A 13,216-nucleotide genomic window follows, 5' to 3' on the forward strand; every position below is an offset into this window, starting at 1 on the left:
AAGAATGCTTATGCTTTGACTCATGCCACCCATTTCTCTGTCAGAATACTATTAATTCTGTGTCTTTCATCAAGGAGCCTAACATAAAATAGATAGGTGATAAGTATTGAGTAATCCTTCTCAATCCAGTTTATGTGCCATTTCTGTCAATTCCTTCTGTAAAATTTCTATTCATAATTATTTATGCATTTTCTGTATTCTCATAGCACTGAATCAATATTACTTGATTCCATTTTACTTATTCTGTGATTTGCATTTTCTTTTATGTTTTTGTCTTTGTGTCCTCCATGCCTTAAATAGAGGAGATGTTCAGTAAACAACTATTATTTTCTATTTCTAGTACTGAAGGACTTTTCTGAAATCCAAAAGAAATAAAACTCCTCCACTTGCTCCTTTAATCAGAAGTGCTTTTTTTGGTAACACACAGAGTTCTTTTGCCACTGCCGTCCACAGTGCTTAAATGCAGAGAAGAAAAATTGGACCATTTGTAAAATAAATATTCTGGAAGATTGGGACAACATTTTCTGATGTTACAAATTAACCCTAATAATTAGGCTTTTTGAGGTCTTTAGGAATAAAATAATAAAACTGCTTATAAATTTTCTCCCCATTTTGCTTTGAAGAAATCACTTTGCTTATATATCTTGATGTTACTGGAAGAGGCACTCTGCTAATTATAAAAATTGTAATATCAAGACTTCTGTTTCTGTGAAGATAGAATAGATCTACTTTTCCCTGTGCATTTACTAAGTAAAACTAAAAATCCTGGACATTAGTATAAAATAAACATAAGACTAAAAGTTGGAGGCAAGAATGAGGACCAGCTAGGGACCTCAGGACCAAGGAACAACACAGTACTAATTCTTTGGGTTTCTTTTGGCCCCACATATCCCAGACTTGGAGCTGAAAAACTGAGAAACATGCAACAGGTACAGCCAAAAATCTACAATAAGATTGTTCTCACTAGCCAAGACCAGGAAAGGAGCAACCTATAAAGACAAGAAACTTTTAGACAATAGCTACTCTACTTTAGCCAAACGCCACAGAAAAAAAAAACAAAAAAAAAAACTAGCCTCACCCATACCAACAAATTTCAAGTGTAGAGCCCAGGATTTTACCCTTGCAAAGCTATAACGAGGTGCCCCAGTGCACCCTTATATAAGGGTGGTATCTGAGAGGCCAAGGAGGAAGCTGGGACTTCGTCCCTGTTAGCTAGTAACAACCCTCAACCCCTGCAGAGTTGGTAGAGACTAGGTGGGAATTCTGAACTCCCACCACCTCCTAATAGTAACTAAGTGACCCTCCTCAAGTTTCATTGTGAGCCAACTGAAACTTTGACTTCTTATTTCTACCTGGCAGTGATGAATGAGGTGGCACTCTCTTTTCCCTGCTGAAGCAATGTCAGACAAGTATAGATAAAATTGAAGGCTTAAATAAGAGCAAGATTCTTAGAATATAATATGAAAATGTGCAGGCTCAAATAAAAAACTCATTTGTCATACCAAGAAACAAGAAGATCTCAAACTAAATGGGAAAAAAGACAGATGCCAGCATGAGAAGACTGAGATATTAAAATTATATAACAAAGATTTTCAAGTGGCCATGATAAAACTGCTTCAAAGAGCAATTACAAAGTTTCTGGAAACAAATGGAAAATTTTAGAAAACTTTAGCAAAGGAAAAAAAATCATGACTGAAATAAAAGTTATAAAGACCCAAATGGAAACTTCAGAACTGAAAAAATACCCCAAATAAAAAGTTCAGTGGATGGATTCAATAGCAGAATGGAGGGGATAAAGGAAAGAATCAGTGAACTGGGAGACACAGTAATGGAAATTACCCAATAAGAACAGAGAAAAAAAAAAATAGGAAAAAAGTAAAGAAAGCCTTAGGGATCAGTGTGAGTAGAACAAAAGGTACAACATTTGTATCACTGAAGTCCCAGAAGGAGGGGAGGTATTTGGGGTTGGAAAAGTACACAAAGAAATAATGGCTGAAGACGTCCCAAATTTGGCAAGAGACATAAACCTACAGATTCAGGAAGCAAAAAGTATTCTATAAAAGATAAATCTATGGAGCTCTACAACAAGACATAGCATAAACTTCTGAAAACTAAAGACAAAGGGAAAATCTTGAAAGCAGCCAGAGAAAAATGACAACTTACCTATAGGGAGAAAAAAATGAGAATGACAGTAGATTTCTCATCACAAACCATGAAGACCAGAAGGAAGTGGCACAAAAATGCTGAAAGAAAAGAAATGTCAACCCAGAATCTGATACCAAGTGAAAATATTCTTTAGAAATAAAGGGGAATTTGAGACATCTTCAGATGAAGGAAAAGTAGATTATTTTTCCTGGAGACCTACCCTAAAAGAATTGATTCATGCTATTATAACAAAACATCCAAGACTGGTGACTTATAAACAGCAGAAATGTATTTCTTATAGATCTGGAGGCTGGAAGTGTGAGATATGGGTACCAGCATAGTTGGTTCAGTTGAAGTCGTTCTTCTGAGCTGTAGACTGCCTACTTCTCACTTTGTTTTCATGTAGTGGAAGAGACATGGTAGCTCTCTTGGGCTTCTTTTATAAAGATGTTAATATCATTCATGAAGACCCCACTCTCATGGCCTAATCACCTCCCAAAGGCCTCATCTCCCAACACCATCAGGGGCATTAGGATTTCAATATATGAATTCTAGGGGGACACAAATATTCAGACCATAGCAAATAATTAAATGAAGTTCTTTAAACAAAATGGAAACAAAATAAGGAGCCTTAGAACATCAAGAACGAGAAAAGATTACAGTAAGCAAAAATGTGGGTAAATACAATAAGTTTTCCTTTCCCTCTTGAGTTTTCTAAATTATGTTTTACTATAGAAGCAAAAATTATAAACCTCTCAGATATAAATGTATGTAGAAAATAGGTAACAGTTATAAACAGTAACAGTTATAAACAGGAAGAGGTAAATAGATATAAAGGTAGGTAGGTTTTCTGTACTTCACTTAAACTGATAAAATGACAACATCAGTAGACTTTGATAAATTAAACATATATAATGTAATAGAACAACGACTAAAACCTGTAAAAATATACTTGAAAAACTAGAGATAAATAAAAATTGAATTCTGAAAAATAGGCAAGAAACCCCATAGGAAACTAAAAAAAAGAAAACAAATGAAAAACAGACAACAAACAGCAAAAAATAAAATGATAGACTTAAGGTCTACTATGTCAATAATTACATTAAATATAAATGCTAAAAATATACTAATTAGAGGATAGAGACTAGTGATTGGATTTAAAAACATGACCCAAATATAAATTGTCTAGAAGAAACCCACTTCAAAAATAAGTACCTTGAGCAATATAGGCAAGTTGAAAGTAACAGGATAGAAAAAAGATATCAAAAAAAATTAATCAACGGGAATTAGAAGTGGTTATATTAATATCAGATAAAGTGGACTTCAGAACAAAGGAAATAAACAGAGACGGAGAATGTTATATAATGATTAAAGTGTCAGTCCACTAAGAAGACCTAAAACTACTAAATGTGTATTCATCAGAAAACAGAGCTGCAAATGGAGCAAAAATTAATAGAACTAAAAGGAGAAATAGATAAATCCACAGTTATAGTTGGAGACTTCAATATCCCTTTCTCAACAAATGATAGGGCAACAGAGAGAAAATGAGCAAGGACATAAAAGAAGTCAGTGACACCATCAACCAGTAGGATGTAAATGTTTGTAAAATACTCTACTGAACAGCAAAAGTTACACGTTCTTTCCAGGTGCACAGAGTATACACCAAGATAGACCATTTCCTGTACCATAAAATAAGCTTCGACAAATCCAAAAGAGTGAAAATTATACACAGTATGATCTTTGATCACAGTGGAATCACACTAGAAATCAGTAACAGAACAATTACAAGAAAATCTCCAAATATCTGGAAACAAGAAAAAAATACTTCTAAGCAATCCATGGGTCAAAGAAGTCTCAAAGGAAATAAAAAATTCATTGAACAAAGTGAAATCAAAAACAGAGTTTATCAGCAATACTGGGCATTTATTCTAGTGAAATGAAAGTTTTATATTCACACAAAAACCTATACACAAATGTTCACAGCTTTATTTTTAGTATAAGAAAAGAGTCAAATGTACTTCAATGAGTAATGGTTAAAAGGGGCTTCCCAAGTAAAGAATCCTCCTACAATGCAAGAGACGTGGATGCAATCTCTGGGTTGGAAAGAGTCCCTGGAAAAGCAAATGGCAACCCACTCCAGTATTCTTGCCTGGGAAATCCCATGGACAGAGGAACCTGGTGGGCTACAGTCCATAGAGTCTCAAGAAAGTTGGACACAACTTAGCTACTAAACAACAACAAATGGTTAAAAATGCTATGATCCATCCATAGCATGGTACTCAGCAATAAAAGCGAACAAACTATTGAAACATACAGCTGGATCTACCTCCAGGGAACTACACTGAGTGAGAAAAGCTATCCTCAAAGGTTCCATACTGTATGATTCCATTTTACAGCATCTTAAAATGAAGGAAAAAAAATACATATATATATGAGACATATTACTGAGTGATAGGAGTCTCTTGACAGCATGAATGTCAATATTCTTGTTGTGATATTGTACCATAGTTTTGAAGATGTTGATATTGGGGGAAACGGAAGACATACCAGGTTTGGTCTGTATTCTTACACGCATCTGTACTCAGTCACTCAGCTCAGTTGTGTCCAATTCTTTGCCACCCCACAGACTATAGCCTGTCAGGCTCCTGTGTCCATGGAATTCTCCAGGCAAGAATACTGGATTGGGTAGCCATTCCCTTCTCCAGCGAATCTTCCTGACGCAGGGATCAAACTCTTGTCTCCTGCATTGGCAGGCGGATTCTTTACCACTGAGCCACCTGGGAAGCCTATTCATTCTTACAGCTGCATGTAAACTTTATCTCAAAATCAAAAGTTTAATTAAGAGCTATCAAGCCATGAAAAGACATGAAGGATCCTTAAATGTATGTTGCTAAGTGAAAGAAGCCAGTATGTAATGGCTTACTGTGTGACTCCAACTTCTGGAAAAGACAAAACTTTGTAAGAAAGGAAAAGAATCAGTGGTTGTCAAGCACCTGTGGGGAGGGAGTGCAGATGAAGATGTTGAGCACAGAGGACTTTTAGGGCAGGGAGACTGTTCTATATATTATAATGGCAGGTACATGACAGTGTGCATTCATGCAAACCCATTGAACAATATAAGCCAGTGTGAACCCTGATGTAAACTATGGACTTCAATTAGTAATACTATATCAATATTGATTTATCAATCACAGCAAGTATAATACACTACAATGTCAAAAATATATTGGAAGAAGAAGGGTATATAGGAAGAAGAAGGGTATATAGGAAGAAGAAGGGTATATAGGAAATTTTCTGTTCAATTTTTCTGTAAACTGCTCTAAAAAATTAAGTCTATTCTAATTAACATGTTCAATTTAAAAATTTTTCATAGCACTTCCTAATGAATGCAGAATGGCATTGTCAAGATGGAAAAAAAAAAAAAATTCTGTGCTTTATAGTCCCCAGGGATGGCAGAAGTAGCTTATGGAAGAGGAATGAAGGCCAACAGCAGAGTGAGTGAGACTATTTTATAGTTTCCTGGGGCTTGTTGGCCAGCTCTCTGAGTTCTACAAGGAATATTCACTTCTTTTTATTTGCAAGTATTTGGAGTTTCTGTTACTGTGTGCTTGCAACATGGAAGGAGTTAACTGGGTTATTTTTTGGTGTGTCTATATCCCTCAGTATTCTAGAAAGTGTGACAGGAGTGAACTATTTCAGCTTTTTTATTCCGGAATCAAAATAAGTTCCCTTTAGATCACAAATGATAGAAAAGCCACAATATTGCTTATAGTAATTTGGTACAATATTAGGGCTTCCCTGATAGCTCAGTTGATTCTCCACCTGCAATGCAGGAGACCCCGGTTCAATTCTTGGGTCCAGAAGATCCCCTGGAGAAGGGATAGGCTACCCACCGCAGTATTTTTGGGCTTTCCTTGTGGCTCAGCTGATAAAGAGTCCGCCTGCATTGAGGGAGACCTGGGTTCGATCCCAGGGTGGGAAGAACTCCTGGAGAAGGGAAAGGCTACCCACCCCAGTATTCTGGCCTAGTGAATTCCATGGGCTGTAGTCCATGAGGGCAAAGAGTTTGGACGTGACTGAGCTACTTTGACTTCACTTCATAATACTAGGGGGTGGAGGGGAAATCTTTAAATGCTTCTTGAAAGAATTCAATTAGCAATGCAAGACAGAGAAGATAAAAAGAATTACAGAAAATTGAAATCCATAGGAATACACATTCTGTTTAACAATTATATATTACAAGTAATGTTTTTAAAGAAATTTAGATTTTTCCTGAAAAACCTTTCAACCGGGACATTTTCAAGAACTAAAAAATGCCCCATACCAGGCAACCACTAGAAAATGCAAAGATGACAGTCTTTATAGTATAGTATGTCCCCTATATGTGAAAGAGTTCGTTCAAAGAGTGCATTCGTAAAGTCCAGCGAAGTTAGCCTAGGTACCCAACTAACACAATCAGCCATATAGCACAATACTGTAATAGTGTCACCCAAATAATACATAAAAAACACACTCACCAAAAAACATTTATAATCTTACAGTATCTTGAAAGTACAGTAGTACAGTACAAGAGCTGGCATACAGGCATCTTTGAAAGACTGCCACCTGACAGTTCATATGTAGGGGACTTAACTGTAATGGAATCTTTCTCCTTATAATTAATGCTATAAAGTTTTTCCATAAGGAAACCAAAACAAGGATGCAGCTTTTCTCTTTCTCTTCTTTACCAGTTTGAGTCATTATAAACAGTTAAATGAAAATAAAGAGTCTAGAAAAAGGAAATAGCGTATTATTATTTACTAAAAGTTCTAAATTTCAAGCTATGGCATAAGTTTAATTTGGGGACTCCAAGACAAGGATTTGAGAAAACTTTTCTCTCATTTTCCTCTTCCTGCTGCTGCTGCTGCTAAGTTGCTTCAGTCGTGTCTGACTCTGTGCGACCCCATAGACAGCAGCCCACCAGGCTCCCCCGTCCCTGGGATGCTCCAGGCAAGAACACTGGAGTGGGTTGCCATTTCCTTCTCCAATGCATGAAAGTGAAAAGTGAAAGGGAAGTCACTCAGTCGTGTCCAACTCTTATCGACCCCATGGACTGCAGCCTACCAGGCTCCTCCATCCATGGGATTTTCCAGGCAAGAGTACTGGAGTGGGGTGCCATTGCCTTCTCCTTCCTCTTCCTAATGACTGCCAATATTAGCTGATTACACCAATGTTTCTGAAATAACCACATGACCTAAGTGAACCCTATCCCTCTGATTTACAATAGCCCTCTGAGGTATATTTGACAGGAATTATTACCTTTGTGATTGATACAGGAACAGGTGTGTGATGACCTAGGCCAGTGAGAGAAAATACCAGGACTTTTCTTTGTGTACACTATGCCAAAGATACTTTCTTTTCCTGCTACATATAAGCATGGATGCATATTGTCCCGCAAACTGTTGATATGTACTTGATAAAATGATAGAGTCAGACATGAGGTGAAGCTTACCCCAAGGAAATCAGAGCAGAGGCAGAGAAAGAAACTGGTCCTTAATAACATACTTGAGGTGCCAGATGAAGATTTATTGAATCACCTCTGAACTTTCAGTTATATTAGGTAGTAAATTCCCTTTATTTTTCAATCTAGTTGGTTTCTGATTTTCTGCTATTTTCAACTTAAAAAGCATGCTAACTGATATGGTCATTCTCTTCAGATCTTTATCTCACTGATATAGGTCCAAAAAGTTTATTAATATTGGAATCACAAGAAAGAGTAAAGAATAGCCAAGAAGCCCATCAGTGGGAGTCTCGAAGAAGAAAGGGAAAAAAGAACAGGTATAAACTATACCTCTGGCCAGACTTGTTTGGACTCATAAGAAACATTCACTCCTTTTTAGCAAAACACAATAAACATCACTCAAGCTGCTGCAAGGAATAGATGTATAGCAAGAGCCATGAGGAACTTACCTACCCTCAATAATCAGCTGGTGCAATCCATTATTACAGTAAATTTATACCACAATAGAGAAATAAGGGACAAAAAGAAAAGAGGAGAAGAAGGCACACATAACTGACCAACTCTCAACTCTCTTTTCTTATTCTTCATACTTACTTTTACTTTCTTTAAGCCTAAATTATCTCTCTTACTCTGTAAGTAACAGACAAGGAGTTCATTGGCCTTGAGTGACCATCTAAAGGTACTGTGGATCCCTGGGATGAGATAACTTCATGAGAAGTCTCCTGGTATCTGAAGCAGGCTTGTCTTGGCTCACAGAGTCAGTCAATAAATTTTCAGAAATTCTGTGAGCTAGTAGTTAAAGTCAATGAACATAGCCACTATTTAAATTATATAAACTTAATAATTAGATAAATTATATTAAAAAGAAAGCAATAAATACTCAGAAATATCACTTTCTAAATTCTTCTTTTTGCTATTATCAATGCTCTTGATGTTTTCTTATATCTATTATGTCTGTATGGTAGAAATACTTTAGTATTGTATTACTACACACCTCTTCCCAACTCTGTATTCAGTTTCTCCTTGATGGTAGCTCAAACTTGTTCATAGCAAGAGAATTTTGCAAACTCTACAAACTGAGGCATTCTCCACCTAAAAAACCAGTTAAATATTCACTAGCATACTAATAGACATAGGAACATTTTAAGTCAACATGTTTGCATTAACAAACAATAAAAGACATAAACCAAATTTTCCAAGGTTTTTTTCCCCTGCCTTTCCAGTAGTTGAGTTTATAATGTCACTGGAGCTTGAGTTCCAGACCATCTATGAGTTGGGAAATCTAACGTATGAACACTCATTTATTTAAACTTTCAGAGTGAAGAATTCTCTCAACTGAACAGATAGAATCCAAGTTCAGCTGTTCCCTTCTCTTTATTGCAAACCTCTGTGCAGGGTCTTAACGGTGTGTTTTATCTGGATGCCTGATAAATGATATAACTTATTCAGGGTTCATATCCTTGCCCTGATGGATTAGAAGGTTGTCTTTGTGGCATTAGATCATCTATTGAAAATAATATTGCTAGACATACTTTCCTGTTGATGTCATTCATAGTGATCCAGAATTTTCCATTTATTCTTTAAAGATCTTATAGGACTTAATCCATTATAGCTTGCTGGTATTTTAAGGAGATCAGTGGTTATTTTGGATTAAATATTTGGCAAAACTAATACAATTATGTAAAGTTTAAAAATAAAATAAAATAGGAAGAATTAAAAAAAAAAAATTAAAATATACCTTTAGGGTCTTGACCATAAGAAAATTAATTTCCACAAAAAACTCCACACTTTTCAATCTACTAGAGATACTAAATAATTGTAACATATTCTTTATCAGATGCATTTTTTCTAGTTAGATTAAGATTTAAAATCTTACATTAAAAAGTTCAAAATTTTGATTTTTGAGTGTGCTTTCCTTCCACTTTAGCCACATTACTATGAGTACTGGAAACCAATTGAAAAAATGCATTTTGGTGGGAGAGTATCAGTGGTCTTTGAAAATGTGATCTATTTCTTCTTCAAACCTTTCTTCAATGTGTAGTCTTATGAGCAGACCCTGGATCTAAATTCTTCCAAAAGGAAACAGTCTTTTTTTCACATTTATTTCATAGGTTAACATTCTGAAACTTAGCAAGGATTTATGGATGCACAGATAGTTCTGTGTTTTTATTTTGAAAATTTGATCCTGCCAGTGTTATATATTTAGTTAGATCAGTGAGTCCAATTCACAGTTTATAAAGATACTCAAATAATTGTAGTCAGACAAAAATCTTTTAAAACTGTTTCCCTACGATTCACTAGCAGCTGCAGTTCTGGTAGAATGGGCAAAGCCACAGACGGGGAGATAATTGAAACTGATTTACTTGAGAGTGGTCCTATCAATTTAGTTAAAAGCCTGCTTGAATCCAAGAGATGTCTGCATTTACACAGGACTCTTCGGCCTGCTTACAGTTAACCTATGTGCACTGAATAATAATCCATAAATATACATCATTGCGTACTGAAATATGCATATATACATGCTGTATAAAAAAGTTAATAGTCCAGACTGATTTTGATTTTGAATAGTGCTTTAAAAGTCTACATTTGATTAAAAGTTTACTACTAATTTCTAATAGTTTTCTCTACATGAAAAGTTGATTTTGAAACTCATCTGGGATTCCGTATTTTCCTACTTTGTATCTCTTTGCCTTGATTTGAGTTCTAAACTATAAAGTTTTCAAAACTTTACTGTTAAAAGTATTGCCACTTATAAATTGTGTAAATCTATAAACATTTAAAAAATGAGATTACCAATGTATTGAACTATGCAAATTGAATTACACAAACCAGTAATTCAACCAGAACTGTTTATAGGATGTACATCTAGAGTATGTTAGAGTGAAAAAGACAATAAAGAAATTAGGATGATGAAATTATGGCAAGAATTAAACATTATCATTTCAACTTGGTATAAACTGGAATTTAGCCTGGTTCTCTGCTGCTACTTTTCTGGAAGGCCTTATTAGAGGTTTAGAAATCTATGGCAGATTTAGAAATATCCACGATTTTACAACATAGTACTGCACACTGATTTTCAAAATAAAGCATTATTTTTCTCAGGGTTATGAGAAAGCTAATGTGAAATGTTAAACCAAAGAAAACTCTCAGACTTGTACATTGAAGCATTAGGGTAAGTTCTTTTTCTCCCCCAGACTTTTTACATTTGATCTGTGGTATTTAAGGCCTTCCTTGTGTCCTCATTTTTATACCAGTAACTTGATCAATTACAGTTTGAGATATGCTTGTATAGGAAAAGTAAAAGGGTTCCTCACCTTAATCTTTCATCTGAAAGTTAAGACATCATGATTATGTTTTTCAAAGTGTCCCTGCAATTTGTGTCAATATTATCATTGCCTTTGCTATTGGTGGGGAAACTCAAGCACACATAGCTCAATACATTAGAGTCATGAAATTTTAGAAGTAGATGTCTGAACAAACCCAACCTCTTCAGTTTCAGGTGAGGAATTAGATGTCTGGTCTGGAACCCAGGGCTCCTGGTACCATATCAACAACAGCACTCCATTTAGAACCTGGCTTCCTATTTTCAGACCACAGACTAACCTCTTTTCCTGAAATCACACACAAAAAATCTGCTCAGTCGTCTTCTGTGTACTGTTACTGTTCACCAGCTGTTCACCAGTCATGAGGGAAAAAACAAACAAACAAAAACATACCAAAAAAGCCCTCATAAAACCCAGGTGAGAAAACTGTAGGGTCACTGAAACAGTAATCTTTCTATTTCTGAAAGCTCTTCTTCTTAAGTGTATTTGTGCTTAAAATCAGGGGCCAGCATACTCCCAGTTCTTACATAATTTAAATTCCTATTCCTTTTCACCACCATTTCTGACAGATGCCAGTTGTTCTAATGTGCCTCTCCTTCCATTTTCATCCCCCCTTCTCTTTCTCTATCGACTTATTGCTTCCTATTCATTTATCCCATGCTCTACCCTTTCTGGGTCTCAGATGAGTTCCTGAGAGAGAAACATGATCACCACTGGAGAATGGGTACAGCTTTAGGAGTAAATAGCACAGGACTGGTGGGCATTACCCACCATTATAAGCCGTCTTTTCTTGCCTCTATAACTAACTCATGCCCCAATAATGGCAAAATATTTCTGTGTTTTTGTCTGTTAGAATAGCACTTGTTAGATGGTAACAGCATGGCTCTGATATTTCTGTTTAATACTTATAGGTTTTGTATCACAGCTGTAGCACAAAACAGTTACTACCATCCGCTCTAACACTTCTGATGCTGATGGTGATGACCATGATGATGATCATCTGGATGTGATGATGAGGACGGTCTGCCTTAGTATTAGGGGATACTTTCTATTAATTACGTTTGAGACTGTAGTATATTTGCTTCTGGTACATAATTTGACACCAAATCATGATGGCTCCATAATGAGTGAAGTTTGGGGTTTGTTAGAGGTGGGGTCATCTTCATTTTTACTCAGTCCAGTTCAATGTACTCTAGTCTGTATGGATAGGATTTTTCAGTGATTCTTTGAGGTTATTTCTCCTTCAGATTAAGTGAGTGCTGTGATGAAAAACTCTTCTTTTGATTCTTATATTTTTCTATTGGCGGATCTCAAGGCTCACTAACTATAGTCTCTCTCTCCCCACAACAAGAACCGGACTGAACTTCTAGTTCAGGTTTAGAAAGCAACTCATTTAACCATCTCATTGTCACATTTCATTCTCCTCCAGGCTATATGTTTTTGAAAAGTAATATAAAAAATAAATGAATTATAATACTGCAAAAAAAAAAAAAAATCTTGATGCACAAGGGAGGAGGGAATGGAAGAAGAATGTAGACTGGGAGAAGAACTTCTCTGATCATTTTTATAAAGGACAATTCAGTCTAAATTTTACTTATTTAGTCTTAGAATTAAGATCAAGACTGTGGTATGCTTCATCATACATTGTCCAGGTTTTTACTGGTGTTAAGTGTTTGAAAATTTGGAGGATTGTTCCTAAAAAAGTTTTCTTTGCAGTCCATGTCTCATTTCTGCCTCCTTAGGAAAAATGATGCCCCTCTAACTCCACATCTCTAAACAATATGACATATACAAATAGTAAAGTTCCGTGTAATATGTCAGAGGAAATAAAAGAGGGAGATTATTTAAATTACTTCCTAAGGTACTACAGCTATTTTGGTTGAGATGAGTTAAGAAAGAGTCTGCGATTATCCGTGTGTTATCTGTAGTACTTGACCTCCAAACTAAGGCAAAGCATGTGACTCTACTTAAGGGACTGGAAATCTACCCGTGATTTGGGAGGGAGGCTTTAGCAGACTTTACATGGCCAGGACCTGTTGGTGGTAAGAGAGTAGTTTTGAGAATTTTTTTATCCCTTGAGATATAATTGTGTTTTTTCTTTATATTTCATTTTAAAAGTTATGTTACAAAAAAATAAAAAGATACTCTTTATAGGTCTATATCAGTAATAGAGTAGAATTCAAAACATGATTTAAACTGGGAATAAATTAAAATGATGGACTGATTTATGATTATGACATAATTAGAA

General features: G+C 35.6%; 1 protein-coding gene and 1 long non-coding RNA gene across 6 annotated transcripts in view; one reads left to right on the forward strand and one right to left on the reverse strand.

Moving 5' to 3' along the window:
- Window positions 1-13,216, forward strand: part of LOC113893995 — a 371,757-nt gene that overhangs the window by 48,036 nt on the left and 310,505 nt on the right. The window lies entirely within an intron of this gene.
- MYOZ2 (myozenin 2) overlaps window positions 1-13,216 on the reverse strand; it is a 38,507-nt gene that overhangs the window by 23,023 nt on the left and 2,268 nt on the right. Inside the window, exon 3 of one of the 2 annotated variants that reach the window (XM_027543728.1) lies at window positions 2,164-2,243. The exons of the other annotated variant lie outside the window; for it this stretch is intronic. The gene's annotated coding sequence lies outside the window, so the exon portion shown is untranslated. The remainder of the gene's footprint in view (window positions 1-2,163; window positions 2,244-13,216) is intronic. 2 annotated transcript variants of the gene reach the window in all.

Source organism: Bos indicus x Bos taurus, chromosome 6, assembly GCF_003369695.1.
Source record: "Bos indicus x Bos taurus breed Angus x Brahman F1 hybrid chromosome 6, Bos_hybrid_MaternalHap_v2.0, whole genome shotgun sequence".
In the NCBI taxonomy this organism is placed as follows: domain Eukaryota; kingdom Metazoa; phylum Chordata; class Mammalia; order Artiodactyla; family Bovidae; genus Bos; species Bos indicus x Bos taurus.